This window comes from Nomascus leucogenys, chromosome 5 (assembly GCF_006542625.1).
Source record: "Nomascus leucogenys isolate Asia chromosome 5, Asia_NLE_v1, whole genome shotgun sequence".
Taxonomy (NCBI): domain Eukaryota; kingdom Metazoa; phylum Chordata; class Mammalia; order Primates; family Hylobatidae; genus Nomascus; species Nomascus leucogenys.
The window spans coordinates 132,714,854-132,735,482 of record NC_044385.1 but is presented as its reverse complement, the minus strand read 5'-3'; the positions used below and the strand labels follow the sequence as shown (position 1 = coordinate 132,735,482).

The 20,629-nt window shown below is 40.9% G+C and overlaps 1 pseudogene; it reads right to left on the bottom strand.

The window, feature by feature from the left end:
• Positions 1-5,086: 5,086 nt before the first annotated feature.
• LOC100582966 lies at positions 5,087-19,779 on the bottom strand (annotated as a pseudogene).
• Between the last annotated feature and the right edge of the window lie 850 nt (positions 19,780-20,629).

The window sequence follows — 20,629 nt, the reverse complement described above, 5'->3', positions numbered from 1 at the left end:
GCCAGCACTCCATGGAGGTAGAAGAAAATAGTCCTATAAAATGTTCCCTGTTTTTTTTTTTTTTTTTTTTATTTTTTGAGGGAGATGAAGAGCAAACTTGGAAGTGCAGCCCTTCATACTGTCACATGTGCCTTTCTCTGTTATAGGTGAACAAAATGCCAACCACCCTGAATTTCTTGCATCTCCTTGCAATGCTGTGCCATCTTTTGCACCAGCACATGTACCATTCCCTCTGTATGGAGCTCTCATGCACCTTCTCTGTAGGGAAACTCAGGCTTCCCCTCTAGGAAGCCTGAGGTAAGCTTCCCCTCAGATCTGCATCACCTTCCCATGGCAGGCTGTGCATCTCTTAATGACAGGTCTGATAACTGTTGCTTATTTAGCATGTCTAGTATTTGGTTCTCTCCACTAACTATGAGTTTATTGAAGGACTGTATTTCTTCAAGCCATTGAAAGCACTTGGCCAACAGGTCCTGCATAAATGTTTTTTCAGTGAATAATGGAATGACTGCAGCTCTCACACAGCAGAATTTTTTCTGCATCCAACCTCTTGTGAAGGTCAAATATGTTTTCCTTTATATTCTTTTAATATGTGACATGAGGGTTGTCCTTGCAATATAAACAGATCTGAAACAGAAAGAGCAGCTCAGTTACCTGACTTAGAAACAGGCTGGAGCAGACCAGTTTGGTCGGTAGATATCTATCAGAGAGTGATTGCACTGGGAACCATGTCTTAATCACACAACTTGGGGTTCAGGGGTTGCTGGGAAATGCAACGGTTAGAACACTCTACATTTAATTTGTGAATGAGGATGGAGAAATGGTGCTTTCTGTGCAGTCATTTTGCTCTCTCCTATTTCCCAGGAGGCTTGATACTTCCCTTTGTAGAGTTTGCAGATTTAAAGAATGATTATAATATTTGTTTTCAGATTGGTTATGGGTTTTGACCTAGAAACAAATTGGATCAGAGCCAGTGGCAGGGTTAGGGCCAAGACACATCACTATGACAATTGCCATGTTCATCTCAGGTCTACCAAGGAATCCTTAACAGAGCCCAAATACAAAACTCAATACTAGGTACCAGGTTTTGTCGTAAGCATAACATATAAAACTGACTTTTTATAGTGTAATTGCAAAATTCTGATAGACTAAGACCAATAACAGTTTTCTTTCTCACGTCCTCACTGAAATGTGTGACAAAGAAGAAATACCTGAGATACTTGGATGAAAGTCACTGCAAATACTTCAGGAACTCAAAACACCAACAGAATGAATTAGAAGCCTTCTTTTCTGCTGTGGGACCCAGAGCCAAAAATACTGGTCAATTTTCTAAGATGGGAAAGTAAAACTGAGAGCAAAACTCTATTACAGAAAGGAACTTGGAAATTTGGCAAATATTTGTATAATTTCTACCCCCAATGAGATCTGGTTATGGATTTTATATTGATTAAACCAATGGAAACATTTGAAAATACCGACTTTATTTGGCGAGGGTGGGGGTGGGAAAGCCTGTGAAAAAAGCAGTGGACTAACTTGGAACTTCTAGCTGAAGTGGGTGAGGCTGAGGGGAAGAATAGACAAGAGAAACCATCTCTTATTCGTCTCTGTGTGCCACACATAGTAGGTGTTCAATAAAATTGCTGAGTGCATGAACACGGACCCTTAATTCTTAGTCCCAGTGAAGGTTTCATAATCACTTCCAACTAATTTATAATTTAGATCACACGTTTAACAAGTCTACTTTAGAATATCATTTGCAATTATGTCTTATGAAAATATGACATCAGATTTCATGGTTTTATCCTGGTCTGGTGCATGTTCCTTGGTTGCCGTAGTAACGAGTTGCCATGGATTACTCTGCAGGAGTTGCAAGGGTCAGCAAAGACCAGAGCTCTGTCATTCTTCATTCAAAGGCAATTGTCCCGGAAAAATGTGACTTGCTTCAATATTTAAGAACAGGGCACTGATATTAAACAAGAATGATACTTTGGTTAAAAACCAATAATTAACCTTGTCTTCAACTCTGTGTCACACTTTAATAGCAATTTCATAAAGTGGACATGCCTCTGTCTTTCATTCTTGAAGTCCTAGATAGGTTTTAAATAATATGTCTCCTGGAAAAGCACACGGGTAATCGTTGCAATTTATTTTATGTCATTATCTAAGTAAGCCCTTGAGACCTTCCAATTCCAGCGCTTCTCTCCAGGGTAATTGCATGCATCTTGGGGAGATGTGAGATGATGTTAATATTCAGAACACCATCCCTTTGAAACGATTCACAGCCTACAATGGAACACTGTCTTGGTTGCTTTCTGCAAAATTTATTTTTAGACAAGTATAGGGTATTTCCTTTCTAAAGAATACTTTTTTCTCAAAATCATAATCTTTGATGTCATGGGTTTACAATATGTATCCTGAAGACCAGTTTTAATTTTAATGTGGAGACTATGCAACTGGATTTTGTTATAATAAAGCCCTTCAGGTTATAAATTAAGACCATCTCTGAGGCACATAAAGGGTATTCTTTTCCTAACACTTCTCACTCTTTCTTCCTCACTAAATCATTTTAAATTACTGTATTGCCTTATACACTGTAGTACAGAACATGCTTTAGTTGCTTAAACTTTTTAATACCAGTAGAGTGAAATTTTGGCACACATGCAAGAAACATGTAAAATATTACTGGCTTTCAACACAAAGATTAGATGGTTCTCAAGATTTCACGTTATTAGAAAACATTATCTCTCAAAGTGGTCAAATAATGTTAAATAGTTGTTGCTTATAACAAGACAAAGTTGGAATATACATATATATTCCATTCATATATATAAATTCAAGTAGAATCATTTTTACATATTTGAAACTTTAGTTGTCACATTAAAAAGTGAATTAATTATAAAAAATGTAAAAATATATTTAAAATATTTAAAATATTTAAAATATAAGAATCTAGCTCTTTCCTAACTACAAAAAGTTTAACAAAAGTTTTAATAGGCTGTGTTCGGCCAGGCACAGTGGCTCATGCCTGTAATCCCAGCACTTTGGGAGGCTGAGGCAGGTGGATCATGAAGTCAGGAGTTCGAGATCACCCTGGCCAAAATGGTGAAACCCCGTCTCTACTAAAAAGTACAAAAATTAGCCAGGCGTGGTGGTGGGCGCCTGTAATTCCAGCTACTCAGGAGGCTGAGGGAGGAGAATTGCTTGAACCTGGGAGGCGGAGGTTGCAGAGAGCAGAGATAGGGCCACTGCACTCTAGCCTGGGCGACAGAGCAAGACTCCATCTCAAAAAAAAAAAAAAAAAGACTGTGTTCAAATTCTCCACATATATTTTTTTTAAAGGATAAAAGTGATTTTTCTTACCTACCTTTTTTGGTTCTAGCAAGCAATAAACTTTTATGTGATGCCACATTCATTAAGAGTCACACAACATTATTGATGTTAGGAATGGAAATGATTCCAATTTGCTCAGTTATTAAATACATTGATTATACGACAGAATATTATTTTCTTTGAGAGAAAGAAATTTTTTATACTTTTTATGGAATACAGAAACTCTAGGCAAGATATTTGATTTACTGGAGTGTCTAATTATAGTTATAATTGAAAATGTTGGAAGTGAGTTATGCTGTTATTTATCCAACTTTTGAGTTTGAATCCATTTTGCAGCAAGACTGCAGAACACAGATAAACTTTGCAAAATAAATCTCAAATTCATTATAAATGATGATCTCTTCCTTATTCACCACTTCTCCAGTTCTCCCTGTCCCTACTCAACAAGTTTCAATGAAGACAAGCAGATCGACTATATTCTAATTAATAACCCAAAGACATGACTCGTTCTTTTAATTTGCCAAAATTGCTTTCGCTCCACATTCATCTGGTTTCAGAGAATGAAAACAATCCACAATTTAAATGAGTATATGTTAATATCACTCCTGAAGTTCTGAAACGCCTAGCTTTTCTAGATCTAGCTTTCCCAGATGAAGGATAGAAGGGTTGCAGTGTTTCTTCTTGATAATCATATATTTACATTAAACATAGACTCATACTGTGTGTTCATTCTTTAAAAATTAGCTCCAACAAATGTGGTCTTTGCAGCGCTCACCCTCCTTCTCCTTGGTTCTCCTGCTGGTGTCTCTTCTCATGTACCCTACACTCCCTTTGATGTCAACGGGAGATCTTGAGGGGCAGAAGGAGGTTATTGAGAGGCATAAAAAGGAATCAGAAAATCAAATTGAAGGTTTACATCAATTAGTTGAGAACAAAATCGTAGAGTGCACCAACTGTTTATTCATTACACTGACATATTTACCAAATGTATGTTTGCCCTTATTTTAATTATGGGCATTATTATTTTATGATTGTTCCTGTTTTTCCTTTTAGGCAAGGACTGGCTTTCCATATGGTGAAATCGTGTTTTTAACATTTTAGTGAGGAAGGAGAAAGATCAAGCATTATTTTTTAAATAAAAGATTAGCAATTCCTTAAAATCTTTCTTTACTTATAGGAGATAATTTGATTATAATCTAGGTAAAATTCATAGGATTGAGCAAGCACAAATTAAGATGCTTCTAATTCAATATTATTCTTTTAAAATTGGATGTTTTTTATCTTTTCACTCTTCTTCCCTAACTATCGTTTTTCTTTTTCTGCGAGGCCGCTGGAGTGGCATTTCCTGAATGACATTTCAAGAGGACTTTCCAAATAAACGGCATAACAAAGAGATCAAGGCCTGCTGGGAAGCAAGAGCAATTTTTTTTTTCATGAAATGAATAGTTTTAATTATGTCTTTTCTGCCTACTCCGTATAACCTTCCAGCCTCCACCCCCACACGAATCCTAAGGCAGCAAACAAAACAGTGAGACCCATTTCTTCACACCTTTTTACTAACAAGGTTTACAATCAGTTAGGTCTCCAAGCAGGGGCATTGTTCCCCTGCACTCAAACAGCCTGGGTCCCCAACCTCTGCCAGCTCATTGCTGTGAGAGATAAGCAGACCTCCTAAGGCTCAATTATGATCTTGTTTTCAGTCATGCCTCTAGGATCTATAGCAATGCCAACAACAGCTTGAAAAATGGACCCGTTTTCAAAGAAGAGCTAGCTGTTGCTGTGACTGATGACTAGGGAACCTCTGGTTATTCAGGTTTTCAGAAAGGGTCAACTCTTCACTTCCAGCTAGTCTTTTCAGTACCTTGAAAACATTAAGAAGCAGTTATGTTAGCATCAATTATACTTCTTTAAACTGCTAGGATAATTGCAAGCAAAAGTCAATGATCTCATAGGCATGCCACTTTCATATTGTGAATGAACCAGTTTGAAAAATCTTAAATCAAGGCATTTCAAACATTACAGTTATTTCAATTCAGAGAAGACTTTTTTTTTTTTTAATTGAGAGTGGAAGTCTCTGGTGGGTTGCTTGAAATATTGGTTTTTAAAATTAAAAAATACCGGATAAGTGAATTTGTACCATCCCTTTCAAAACAAACTTTTGATAGTCCACAAACTTTTAGTGCAAATGAATATTTTATGAAAACGAACAAACAAATGTATTCAGTTAAAATGTTTTGATGAAAACTCCATATTCTCTTTTATTCAACTGTCCCTTCCACAATTATAATAGTTCCCTCTTCTTAAGTCGACATTTACTAGGACACACATAATGTTATCAGTAAGACACAGAAGCACTGTCTCCCTCAGAATTTCCTTGCAAGTCTACTTTTAAGACTGTTGATAGTGCAACCTCTTTAGACTCTTCAACTGAGCAAAACTGTGTTTCTTGGTAGAGGCAATCAGCTTTTCTGTGAGCTCAGAAATCTCTTCAATCTAACCTTGCCTTCAAATTTACACTTTATAGAAAAACCAAAGAATATATGTACTACTTGAAGCTGTTTACCACAGTTTTACTTGAAGCACAATTTCATGAATTTAATAAATATTGTCTAATGGTAGATTGAAGACCCAAGGCATGACTTAAATAGATACATATTAAGATTATAAATGGGCCACTATCCCTGAACTCTTGCAATATAGTGTAACAGTGACACCTCACAGAAACAAAATAAAGACTTATAGTGAGAATGAAGTTGGCAAAATTGACCTCTGATGCCCATATGCCACTCTCACCAACTTTATGACTTTACTGCTTCCCTCTACATCTGCTCCCCTCCCCAGAGATTCTCCTAATACACACACACGTGCACACACACACATGCACATACATGTGCACACATACGTACTTTCTCTCTCTCTTCCAGTTCCAATGTCCTGTGGCCGCATGCTATTTTCTTGGATCTCAGTTGGTTCTTAATTGCATGCAAAGAAAGCTGATTCTTTTTTGTAAGTAGAAAGGGATTTAATTAAAGAAATACTGGGTGGCAGAAATATTGGGAGGGTTGTAAAACCTGATCCAAGGCTAATCTTTGTGAGATAATGCCCACATCACCCCTCAGAGTTTGCCTGATAAGGACATCGCCTCCACTGGGCTGCTCCGGCACTGCTGTCCCCACATCTTTCCTCTACACCAGGAGCTCCATTATAACTCCTGTGAAATCACTGTGGCTTCCACCAATGCCACAAAGTTGATTGTGTTAACTCCATCCCCTGCAAAAATGGGGATGCAGGGCCGGTTGCCTTGTGTTGTTTGCTTGCTTCTTTGCATTAAAGTCTGTGTGCGTCTATTTGACTGCAGAAACTTAGATCATATGCTTGTACTCTGGTTGCACTGGAGATTGGAGAAAACTCAACTTCCTGAGCTCTACTTTGGGGAGCTAGGATTCTCAATGTTAGAAGGTTCCCAATCACAGAGTTTTTAGGAAGGTAATGGGTCTAAGAAATGTTCTCTATAGGTGTTGAACAGCCTTGCAATACCACAGGCTGAATGACCCATCCATCCATCCATCCATCCATCTATACATCCCTCCTTTCCTTCTTTCACCCATCCCTTCCTCCCTCCCTGCCTCCCTTCATCCATCCATGTATCTATCCATTCATCCATTCATCCATCTATACATGCCTCCTTTCCTTCCCTAATTTATCCCTCTATTCCTCCCTCCATTCATTTATATATCCATCTCTCTTTCCATCCATCCATCCATCCATTTGTTCTATATTTTAACAGCTATTGAGCATCTGAAGTGTGAGAGGGAAGCTGCTGGAAGCTCTGGGTACAAAAACAAATAAGGTGCAGAAGCAACTTGGAGGCACTGATCATCTAATGAGGAAGAAAGACAGGACCAAGGCTGGGTGGTGCGAGCTATGGCCGGGATACCATGCAGACCAGGGTTGGGGTATCAGGCAGGGAGGAATGCCCCACAAAAAGCCCATGTGTTCCCTTGTACTTCTTGCCATCCTCACAGCGAGGTGCGGCCTGGTGACTAGTTCCCACCTGGGGACCTCAAGAGGGTTGGGCTGCAGCACCTGGTGCCTCTTATTCCCTTTCTTTCTTCAACGTGGACACCTGGGAGACCTGTGTCCAAACTGATGTGAATGCAAAATGGAGGGCAGCTGGCAGACCCACCTTGGGCTCTTTCTAAGCAAGATCTCATTCTCTGTGTGAAGCCATCGAAGACGGCAGTGTCTTTTGGTTGTTGCAGACAGCATTAATTACCCTAATTAAAATTAGGCTGCCGGTAAATCAGGAAAGGTAGAGTTACCCAGAAAAAGGTGACTAGAAAATTTCCCCTTTCAACGATTCAGTGTAGCAAGTCAGACAGAGGAGTCTGGAGAGGAAATCAGAGGCCAGCTCTCAGAGGTCTTAGATGTGTCTTGCTATGAATTTGTTTCTTTCTTGAGGCTCTGGGGAGTTACTGAAGAATTTTAATACCTTTTCCACCTTTCCACCTGGGGAAAAACTTACCAATATCCTTTGCAGCACCGAGCTAATCTGATACACTAAAATCTGCTCTGGCTAATAAAAAAGGATCAATCTTTCAGCCTTCCTGACTTTACTAGTTCAGATATGCAGTGCTTTAAGTATTATACAATTAGCCCATGAGGGTCTGCCTTGTGTAGGGTAAAGAACAGCTTGTACTGAACATTGCGGTGCTCTTCAAATCACATGGAGCGTCTCGTTTACTAGTCCAGCTTTGAGAAGACCAAGATATAACAACAATAAATTTATAGACCTTTTAAAAATGATGCTGAAGAAGTTCAGCCAATTCTCAGTGGCGCTCACCTAGGTTCTAAAGCATTTTACAAGGACTGTATGTTTTTCACATATAGCACATGAACTATAGAAAATGAGTTTTTATCCTGTGGGAGAGGAGAAAGAGATCAGTATTACAGTTCTATTTTATTATACAGAAAAAATGCATAAATCCTAAATATTTGGGGTGAATGTTAGAGAAAAAGGTATAATTTGCAGTGTTTCATTTACTATAATAAAAAATCACAGAATATGAAAATTAGTCTAAGGTACATATGTGATTAAAAATCTATATCTTCTTGATATTGTAACTTCTACCTGTGGTTTCAAATCTTCATTTTATTATATCCTTCTTGAACAAGTTAAAAGCCATAGTTTAGCAAGTTTGATGTCCTAGGAATTTTCTATTTAGCTCTATTTAGAACAATTAGTAACTCCTCTAAGGGTTAACTTTGGAAAATTCTTTACATTTAAATTCTAAATTACAACATCCATTTACTCAAGACCTTATGTAATTGGAGATAAATGAGTTTGCATTAGTTTGCTAAGGCTGCCATAACGAAGTACTATAAACCGAGTGACTTAAAATAGCAGAAAGGCATTGCCTCACAGTTTAGGAGGCCAGAAATCAGGATGTCAGCAGGGATACATTCCCTTGGAAGATACTGGCACAGGATCTGTTCCCAGCTTCTCTCTTTGCTTCTGGTGACCTCAGGCATCCCTGAGGTCTTGGAGATGGAGATGGTGGCGGTCTTTCCACTGCGCCTCTTCACACCATCTTCCTTCCATGCATTCTGCCCCCTGTCTGGATTTCCTCTTTGTTTAAGGACAGTCATATTGGGTTAGGGTTCACCCTGATGACCTCATCTCAGCTTGATTATCTGCGAAGACCAGACACTATTCCCAAATAAGGTCACATTCACAGCTCCTGGGGTTTGGACAGCACCATCCTTTGGGAACACAATTTAACCCATAACAATGTGTTACTCAACTTTCACTAAGTTATGCTGGGTAACAACCCCAGAATCTCAAAGACTTAGCACAGAGACTTAGTCTGGCTCTCACTGGATGTCAGTTGCAGGTAGATGCGGCATTGCCTGGCTCTGCTCTGCCTGTCTTCGTTGCAGATCCAGGCTGAAGGATAAGTCAAGTCAAATGATCAGGCTTGGATGTCAGTGAGCGAGGGGTACACTTCTATTACAAGGAAAACAGAATAATTGGTAAAGACAGCCTACCATAACGTACAAAGACTTTTTTTTAATGTGAAAGAAAAATAATAGCTTTCCTTCTTCTGCCCCACCCCACAATATTTGTATTCATTAACCTATTACTTTTCTGATACTAATTTAGAAAATTGAACTCAATTTATACAGATACACCAAATACTGCTTACATTTACCACCCAATAGATGATGTTAATGAAGTGCTAGGATTGCGTAGGAATCTAAGCATTTTCCCTGGAAAAGTTTTGGAGGTTAGATTACCATCAGAAGCAGGTTAATTTATCAGTGACTACATAGGTGTAGAATGGTAAAAGGGCTAAAAGTACAGTTTCTGGAGTCAGAATCCTAGAAGGTCAAATCCCTGCTTTACCGTGTTCTAGTTGAGTAGCTTAAGCCTCAGTTTCTTCACCTGCAAAACAGGAGGAATGGAAGCAGCTGCCTGCCATGAAACACATTCGTGGAAGTGGCTTAGTGCAGTGCTCAGCAAGTGTTCTTACAGCTGTGGGGATTGTTTCCTTCCAGTCATTCATCCAGCAAATACTATTAGTCTCTTTTATGCCAGATGCTGCACCCAGCACTAGTCCCTGTAGTGGTGCCCTGTGGGTGGCATAGGTTTCTTTTTTTTTTTTTTTCCGAGACAGAGTCTTGCTCTGCCACCCAGGCTGGAGTACAGTGGTGCGATCTCGGCTCACTGCAGCCTCTGCCTCCTGGGTTTCAGTGATTCTCCTTCCTCAGCCTCCCAGGTAGCTGGGATTACAGGCATGTGCCACCACGCCTGACTAATTTTTTTGTATTTTAGTAGAGACGTGATTTCACCATGTTGGCCAGGCTGGTCTCGAACTCCTGGCCTCAGGGGATTCGCCTGCCTCAGCCTCCCAAAGTGCTAGGATTATAGGTGTGAACCACTGTGCCCAGCTGACATAAACTTTCTCTCAGTAACTGTGATAGTCCCAGGGCTGGAAGGGGGCAGAGGTGCTAGCATCGAACAAGAGATGCTGTCACCAAATGGTGTTGAGAGCCATGTGCAATCAAAATACACATGTATATATGTGAACAACAGGACCACACTCGCTGTCACTGAGACAATGTGGGAGGCCACAGGAGCTGAGACTGGACGAGGAAACAGCATACGCCACGCTCACTCCTCTCAGCTGTCCGCCAGGCTCAGTGAGTGGATGGTCAGCATAAAGTTGTAGCATTTTGTGTCAAATTGAGTTAGTTATTCTTTCATTGAAGCTGGTACATCAAATTTATGTTAATTAGGCCGGGTGCGATCTCACGCTTGTCATCTGAGCACTTCGGGAGATGAAGGAGGGTGGATCACTTGATGCTAGGACATCCAGATCAGCCTGGCCAACATGGTGAGATTCTGTCTCTACTAAAAATATGAAAGTTAGCTGGGCGTGGTGGTGGGCACCTGTAGTCTCAGCTACTGAGGAGGCTGAGGCAGGAGAATTGCTTGAAGCCGGGAGGTGGAGGCTGCAGTAAGCCAAGATTGTGCTACTGCACTCCAGCCTGGGCGACAAAGCGAGATCTGTCTCAAAAAAAAAAAATGTTAATTAAATGTTTGAATGATGCAGCTCCCTTGTAATATATCAAAGTTGTGTTGTTACCATTAATCACTATTAAAAGGGAAAGCCTTCTGTGTTTTGTTTCTGAGGGGTGGTGGTAGCGATGGGAACTAATCTGAAGAATCCAAAACCCCCAAACCTACTTTTGTGGAGAACTTGTAGGGTCTGTGGACCACAGTGCCCGCCGCTGTCTTACAGGGTGATGTTCACACCATGGCCTGGACCCAGAGTCTGAATGCATGACCAGGTGAAGGAAGGGGGAAGAGGGAGGCCACCAGGAGAAACATCGGGCACCTCCAAGGCTGGTTCTCTATGAAAAGAACAATGACCCTCTGGGAAAGGAGAGAAACATTTAGAACTATCTTTTTTTGGGTGGTGGGGGATGGAGTCTCGCTGTCGCCCAGGTTAGAGTGCGGTAGCGTGATCTCAGCTCACTGCAACCTCCGCCTCCCGGGTTCAAGCAATTCCTCTGCCTCAGCCTCCTGAGTAGCTGGGATTACAAGTGCCAGCCACCATGCCTGGCTAATTTCTGTATTTCCGGTAGAGACAGGGTTTCATCATGTTGGCCAGGCTGATCTACTGCTCACTTCAGCCTCCCAAAGTGCTGGGACTAAAGGTGTGAGCCACCGTGCCCAGCCTAATTTTCTTCTGGTAGTTTCTACAGCCCAGAATCAAAAGTGGGGACAACTCATGGCTTAGTTTCTGACAAGGTGGGTTTAGAGGATGTGTGAATTCTGACTGCTGGGAAAATTTTAATTGAAATGGTTGAACAGATGTGGTCTCAGGCTGGGTTGTTATAAAAATATCCTAAGTAAGTGGTCATAATACCTTGTAATTGATTGTAGTTTCCAGTTTCTCAGGGGCTTCTGTTTCTATTTTACAACCAGAAAGGGACTCACGGGAGATGAGAGAGGGGCTGAGAATCAAAGGTCACACTGAGAGTAAACAGGAGTGAGAGTAGGTGGTTGTAACGGGGGGAGGGGGTGGGGGAAAGAATTTCTGAGTTTAAGATGGTGGAGATGGAGCGGCTTCAGGTAATGCTGAGGTCTAAGGTGTGGCTGTGAGTGTTGGTGCTAGAGGAGGGTATAGCTGAAGGCCACTGGAGGTTGTTGAAGTATGAAGCTAGCAGTTTGCAAGGACCGTCAAAATAATGGCTCCCAGGACACTGCAAAGAGGAGAGCGACGGGCCAAGTGTGCAGACCCTCAAGGCATGTGGGTGAGGAGCAGACACCCGCGGAGATAGCACTGTGGTCAGGGAAGTGCTAATGGAATGGTGTGGACTTCAAAAGAAACCAGCTGGGGCAGAGAACAGATCAGAGGTCAAGAGGTGACAGTAGCTGATTTGCCTTATTTTGGAAAACTGTAAAATGGGGGAACTCTGAATTCCATTTGGGTTAGTAAGAGAAGAGCACATCAGAGGAAAAGAATGGTGTTGTTCCAGAAGTTGTTGACAACAGATTGAGGAAAAAGATGCTGGGCTGATGATAAATGCTAGCAGACAAACAAACAAACAAATTAAAACAACTGCAAACAGATGGGAGGTGGCAGGAAATTAGGTTTAATGTATTAAGATGCCTGAAGATGGATGGCTTCCAGGCTGATGGATTCAGTCTTCCCTCTTCATTCAAACACCCATGTTCTTTCCATTTTCCCTTTTGCTACATGCACTGTTTGGCTTGTTCTCAAGTTAATTCTTCTTCCATAAAGGGGAGAAAAGTTGTGTTAGAAGTGCCCAAATCCTCTAGGAATTTTAGGAGGCCACACCCAGATGAAAGGCAGATTCCTTCCTGGTTGTCTGTATCAACAAGGAAATGTTTCCCAGATGCCTTTAAACTTCTTCTGATGTCATCATTAACTACATCTGCATCTCATGCCTATTTCTAAACCAGCCACCGCCAAGGAGAAAGGGATTGCCACCACTGACTCTGCAAAGCAGTTTCCCATGAATAGACAACACGTTGTATGAAAAAATTGAAATTCTGTTGAAAGGGAGAAATTGTTGAGTAGGCAACCAATAGCATTTGCTATATTTTACATTAAACAAAATAATCACACAAATGTCATTAAAATCTGACTACATGTATACGTATTACCAATTGGATAAATAAAAATAGAATTGTAATCTACTTCAATTTAGCCTGTGTTCCCACTGAGCCACCAAAATTACTGTTGCTAAAGTTACGATCATCTGTTAACACTACTAGGCCCTTCACAGTAAGCATCATCCTTGACTTTTCGGCAGCAATCTGTGATTTGAGTTTTCCCGAGATTGTCTTTCCTCCTGGCTTCTGAAACATCGCACCCTTCGGCTTTTCCTCTTCCCCCTCTACTTACTCTGTATATTTTTTCTTTGCTTGTCTATTCTACACCAGTTGTTCTCAACCAGGGGTGATTTGGGGCCCCAGGGGACATTTGGCAAAGCCTGGAGGCATCTTTGGTTGTCATAATTAAGAGGAGGCTGCTAACATCTCGTGAGTAGAGGCTGCGATGCTGCTGAACATTGTGCCATGCACAAGGCTGCCCCCACAGCAACGATTATCTGGCTCCAGATGTCAGCAAAGCCAAGACTGAGGAAACCTGAACCAAGCTTCCCCTAATAGGGCTCCTCAGGTGCCAGTGCTGGCCGTTCTCTTCCCATTCTACCTTCTCTCCTCAGATCATCTCATCTTTTCCCACAGTTTAAAATACCATTTATATATCAACAGAACCAATTTTGTTATATTTCCAGATCTGATTTCTTTTCTGAGTTACAAGTCTAGTTGTTTAACTGTCTACTTAAAAATTACATTTAGGTATTGCACAAGTATCTCAAACTTAGTATTTTCAAAACTTATTTGACCATTCATCCCAAATTCACTCCTCTTCCTTGATTCTTCATTTCAGAAGGAGTTATTACTCACCCAGCTGTGGAAACTAGAGGCCCATGAGTCCTTCCTGAAGCCACCATTTCCACCACTATCACCATATTTGTGGTCCAACACTGAGACCTACTGCTTTTAACTCCAAAATTACCCTGGCTCAGGCCCCACCTGACTACCACCACCCTACTTCCGGCAGTGACACCTGTTACTTTTTTTTTTTTTTGGTAGACCATGGGTCTTGCTATATTGCCTAGGCTTATCCTGAACTCCTGGCCTCAAACAATTCTCTTGCCTTGGGCTCCCAAAGTGCTGAGATTACAGGCATGAGCCCCTGTGCCCAGCTCACTGTCACCCCTTAACTGGCCTCCTGGCATTGCCTCCATGCTGGTCTCCAGACATTCACTTCTACTGCCCTCCAATCTGTTCTCCAAATAGTAGTGAGGCAGGCCTTGTGAAGCTAGACCATGTCACACCCATTGCACTTGTGATAGAAAACCTAAAATCCTCAAGTCAACCTATAACCCTCCTCTCTGGTTTCAGTCTTTGATGCCTCCTGTATGTGTTTCCTAGAGCTCCCACATTAAAGTTCAGTACCAAAAACGAGGTGCCTTCCACAACAGAAATGTATGATGCTGATGTTCTGGAGGCTAGGAGTCTGAGACCAAGATGTGGGCAGGACTGTGGGGGAAGCGTCAGTTCCAGACCCCTCTCCTGGGCCTGTAGATGGTCTTCATGTTCACATGGTTGCCTCCCTGTATGCATGTCTGTCTCCAAATTTCTCCTTCCTGTAGGGAAACCAGTCATGTTGAATCAGGCCCTGACCTAATGATCTCGTTTTAACTTGATTAACTCTATAAAGACCCTGTTTCCAAACAAGATCACATTCATAGGTACCAGGAGTTAGGACTCCAACATAGGAAGTCTGGGGAGACACAACCCAATCCATCACACCCCTCTTAATTATCGAGGATTTCTGTATCTGTTTCTTCAGTCTAGAAAGCTCGATTCCTTACTCTCCGCTTCATTAGCATCTATTTCATTCAGCCGGCAGGACTCAGGTTAAATGTGGCTTCTTCCGACAGGTCATCCTTGATGCCTCCTCTAGGTCAGGTCCCCTGTGACACTCACTTACAGCACCTTCTGCTTTGACTCCCTGTGCTTGTAGCAATTCTAAATTATATATTTAGGAGGGGATTCTTTTTTCTTTGCTGTGTTCCTCTCCTGCATAGTTTATAAGTTCCATGAAGACTAAGGTCATGTCTGATCTGTTCATCACTGCATCTCCAGTGCCTACGCAGTGGTCTACAGAAAAGTACTTAAACATTATTGCCTGAACGTGAATTAAAAATCATTCTTAGTCCTCTTCTTTTTCACTTCACTTTTGATGCCATTTTTTTTTCTCAGAAGGAACAGTTTTTGCATTTTCTCACTAGTGTTTTTAGGTAAACCACAGCAAGCTGAGCACACAAAGCTGTTGACGTGGAAGCTGGGGAGGTGGGTTGGATTCCTCATTAGCCAAGTGACCTTTTACCACCCCAAGGTCCATGATTTACGTCTGTTTTTCAGAAAGATCACTAATGACTATGTCCTATGAACATTCACGTTGCCTTTTTATTAACCCACAAAGGTTACATCTTTGAATGCCAAAGTTCTTTCAAATAAAAGTTTACGAAAATTCTACCCTTGCCTGCAGTAGGGCCAATGCATATATAGATTGAATAAATGCGTGTGAATTTTCTTTGCTTTTTCTTGGTATTGTATCAATTCAGTTTGATAACACAAATTATTTCACACTGATTAGAAGAAACTCACGTTCTCTCTCTCTCTCTATATATATACACATATAGATATACATATATACACACATATGTATATACATATATGCATACATATACATACACATATATGTATATATATCACATAGGAAAACAAATATGTTGTTACTAATAAACTCAAGTAACTTAGTATAAAAGCTTTCCAATACAGGAAGTCCATGGAACGAGGTTCCTCTTGGGGGTGGAGTGGGGCTGGAATGCTGCCATGCAGGGCAGGTGCAGCATTACTGATAGCAATGTCTTCATTTGGACTGGAAAAGTCAAGGAGAAAGAGTTGTACCAGTCTTTCAACAGCTTCTACAGATCCATTAAACTTAAAATAGATTAATCTCCAGAGACAGTCAACTTCCCGGACACAGCAATTACAGTGAAAGATGGCAAGCCCAAGACATCCATTTAATGGAAACCTACCCCCCAATACAGCTGCCTCCATAATTCTATTTCTCATTGTGTGCAGGCTGCTTCTCCATCTCTGCTGCCAAACTATTCAATGCCAACGTGTTCTCCAGCCTTAAAAGGCAGAGAGGGATGAATTTCTGAACTTTGCAGGATGTTCATCTGGAAATGAGGCAAACTTAGGATACTTTGAAAAACATTAAATCAACTTAAAAGTAAACAAAGCCTAGGAAAACAAAATATGAGTTAGGTGACATATACCAAGACAATTGGCCTATGCACAGTTACTTCGAAGACACTGGAACAATGCTTAGACCAAGTAGCTCCAATTTACCCAAGGAATGAAAGCAAAAACACATCATTATATATTTTTAGAAGTCTGTTTTATGAGAAATATATTCTGACATAATATCCATCAAGTTAAGTTGGATTCATGTTTAAGTGGTAGACTTGAAAGAAACTTTTATAAGCTACATAGAGTTTGGTTAGGTATAACATATTCATTCATGTTTAAAATTAATATTTATTGGGAACCATTTAAAGGGCAACTTATCTTCCAAAGATTGGAGGAATGTCAGAACTGAAATGGTAACTTACAGACAATCAGATCTTGTCCCACTCCCTCAAGAAATGGAGATCTAGAGAGAAGACACTCATTTATCCGTCCTGTGTTATAGTAGTTTGTCATTAAAGAATACTATTTTTCTCTGGAAAATAAATTCACAAAGTGCCTAACCTAGGTAGCAGCAATGTCCCAGGGAATCTGGCTACTCTTCAAAGACTTTGAAAGTTGTGTGCATTTTCTGCTGGGCGCGCAGCCCTTCTGGAACATGTCAGTATGTTATTCTTCAGGGCATCGCGCAAGACCCATTGCCTGCGGCTAATAGTCCCAAATGTGTGTGGATGGATTGGAATTCTCTGCTGGCCATAAAAAGGCATGTGTGTTTTGGTTCAATGTACTTTTAATAGTTAGAGACCTCGTGAAAATAAAAAATGTTCTAAAGTTATAAAGATGTATGTGAATATTGCAGTTAAATACAATAGGCAATTGCAAATAATTTAAGTTCAAATAAAAAAATACCTGACAGCCAAGTCTAAGATTAAATAGCATGTTTGCTTTTCTCCCCAGTTTATAATTCTCTGTTCCCTTCCAATTCCTCATTTACAAGCCAAGTTCCACACTGTTAGCCAATAATTTTGTATTTTATATTCAACACATTTAATTTTCCTAGAGCTATGAAATACAATTTACAACTTTCCACAACTTATTTGACTATTTCTTATCAATTTTGGATCCATAATTGCTTTCTCACACCTCTTGTTGATTCATCGATTCTGTCTAGATGAGGCAGTCTTATTGCTGCAAAGCTGTTTAGTCATTTTATTGAATTAATGCAACGATATGCCCCATGCACCAGAATTTTCACCTAGGAGCTTGTATTTACAGCTTCCATTGCTTCCTTAGTGTCATCTTCTGGTTATTTATTTATTTATTTATTTATTGAGACTGAGTCTCGCTCTGTCACCCAGGTTGCAGTGCAGTGGCGCGATCTCAGCTCACTGCAAACTCCGCCTCCCGGGTTCAAGTGATTCTCTTGCCTCAACTTCCAGGTGCCTGCCACTATGCCCAGCTAATTTGTGTATTTTTAGTAGAAACAGGGTTTCACCATGTTGACCAGGCTGTTCTCGAATTCCTGACCTCAAGTGATCCTCCCACTTCAGCATCCCAAAGTGCTGGGATCACAGACATGAGCCACCGCGCCTGGCCTGTGCCATCTTTTTAAAAACCATGAAAGAGAGGAAAATATCTAAAGCTGTGAGTCTATTTGCTATTAGCACCATTGGCAGCACATGGAAAGTAACACGTATGTTTCCTGATTGCTTTCTATATGCTACTAACGCTTCTAGGCTTTTTAAATGTTTTTGTTGGTTTGATCTACATTTTATTAAAATTATTACCATCTTCTTAAAAAAGCCATTTAAGTTTCATTATGTTTGAATAGAATACGTGCTTAGAAAAAAGTCAGTTTGGTTTCTTCTCCTAAGCCCTCAGACTCAGTAAAGAGTGATATACGGTAATGTCTGGTTGAACTCATATGCTAAAAAAAAAACACCAAAAGTTTGTGATCTTGTTCTTGGCAATCTCCTGCTCAGGAAACATCAATTCCCAGTGCTTGGGTTTCTAAAAATGATAACCTCTGAGGCACGCACCAGTGTCTGAAGAAGTAGGTTTAATTTGTTTAAAGTTTCAACTATCACCATGAGCACAGTAGCATAGATACACGTCTCCCAGTGTCAGGCAGGACTGTAACAGCTGAAGAGGCTATCCAGGGCTTCTTTCTCATTTTAGGAGTCTGAGACTTAATGGAGTATTGTATGGGAACTCTGGCAAGCACTGTTTTCACCTGGGGTGGTTGTGGAGGGTTATTCCATTAGTTGGGAGTGGTTTCCAAGGAACACTTGCCGTCAGATTCCCTATTGTCAGTGACTCATTTATGTGACAACCCAACATGCTCCTGGCAACAACAAAGTCCTCGGGGTAGCAGTGCTTTGGGGCTCACCTCTTACCAACAGGTGTGGGCAATAGCACAATCCATCTTGCAAATTAAATACGCTTAGGTATTTGTCAATTTTACTGTTACCACTGTAAGGGGCAGAAAGGGGAATCGAACCATTATTCTTTTAAAAACTATCACAAAACATGTATTATTACTAATCAATAAATAGGATTTTCCCCTGCTTCAGTTACTCCAGGAGAACAAGGTAGGGAGTTTAGGCATCTTCCTCCGCTCCTTCAAACCCCCAAAGTTGTCTTCCATCCTGTAAAAGACAACTTGAACTTACTAACCACACAAAGCCTGGCAGAATGAAAGGTTCTCGCACTTTCTCAAAAGGGCCTGCCCTGTGCCAGGGGCTTGCTGAGGGTCCACATCTTTTTTTTCATCTTTTAATGAATCTTACTATAAGCAAAGCAATGGGCTCTGAGCCTCGAAGGGGAGACATAAATAAGAAATAAGACACAAACTTTGCAGCAACGTGTACACCAAGCCGTTCACACAGCGCAAGAAGTTGCTGATGTCTTGGACCGGGAGGAAGCTTATTCGTTGTCATTGCAGCCGGCCTCCGTATTTCCCAAGGTAAAGGAGCCTCACATTTCCTAAATACCTAATATATGTTCACATGCGTTTAGCAGGGCTTCCGTAACCAAGCATCACAGGTGGGCGCCATGAACAACTGAGACGTGTTTCTCGCTGTTCTGGAGACTGGAGGGCCACGATCACGTGATGGGCATGTGTTTTCGTCTGAGGTTTCCTCCTTGGCTCGTAGAGGGTTGTCTTTCTCCTGTGTCTTTTCATGATCTTTTCAGTGTGGGTGCCTGTGTCTTTTTTTTTTTTTTTTGCCGCAGTGGGTACAGCCGCTCCTAACGCTGCTGCTTCTTGGTCTTCAGCTTCTCCTCGGCTTGTTGAGCGGGCGGCGCCTGGTGCGAGTCTTCTCAGGCCTCAGGGTCAGGGGCTCGCACCTCTTGCCCTTGCAGAATTTCCTGAGGTTTTCTTTCTGAGTCTGGTTAATAACGGTGAGAACACGGGCAAGGGGCTTGCAGACGACTCGGATGTTAGAGAGCTTGGAGGCCTCGCCGCCTGTCACTTTGGCGACTTGCAGCTGGGACTGCTCCACCTTCGGGTCGCCCAGCTGTTTCTGCAGCTCCTCCTCCTTCTTCCTGTGAAGGTCTCGAGACTTGATCTTGGCCATTGCTGCACAGGCCACCCATTTATCACATATATAGACATCATATATATATATATATATATATATAGTGTCTATATATATATAGACACCAATCACATTGGATTAGGGCACAGCCATATGACCTCATTTAACTTTAATTACCTCTTTAAAGGCCCTATCTCCAAATATAGTCATGTTCTGAGGTACTGAGGGTGAAGGCTTCAACATGTGAATTTCGGGGCGCAGGGTTCAGCCGATAAACTATGCAAAGCCTTTTATACATATTATTATCTCATTTACTCATGACGAAATTCCTCCATGGGAAATGCAATCGTTGACCTTTGCAAATAAACAAATCGGGGAAGTAGAATAGAAAAACGCAGAGATTTCAGGCTTTCTAATGGGGCTGATTTCCAATCCAAGCAATTCCTTGTAAGCTATGTGAACTTGGCTAACCCACTTAAACTGAGCTTTATCACACAAAAAAAGAAGATGTATTTCAGTGAAGAATCAGCCTTCCCTAATAATGCAATGCTACCTATCTATAGTTAGACAAAGAAAGTTAAGATCTCAACTATTCAAGAGATTCTTACTATTTTTCGTCTATGGATAAGCAATTGATCACTTATAAATATGAAATGTTTTACTAGACAAATATTGGGATCCTTTAAAAATGTATGTTGTTTGCATTCTTTTCAAAGAGGCTTCTCAAGCTTTGGTAACTTATTAATAAAAGGCCCATTCTCCCCTCCCGTACTGATGATTATAAGGTCCTCTCTCTTATATCTGACTCATGGAGCAAATCTTTATGAGCAAAGACAATGTTTTCCTGGAGGGAATACCTGGTTGAACTCGTGCGTTTATAAAAACAGCC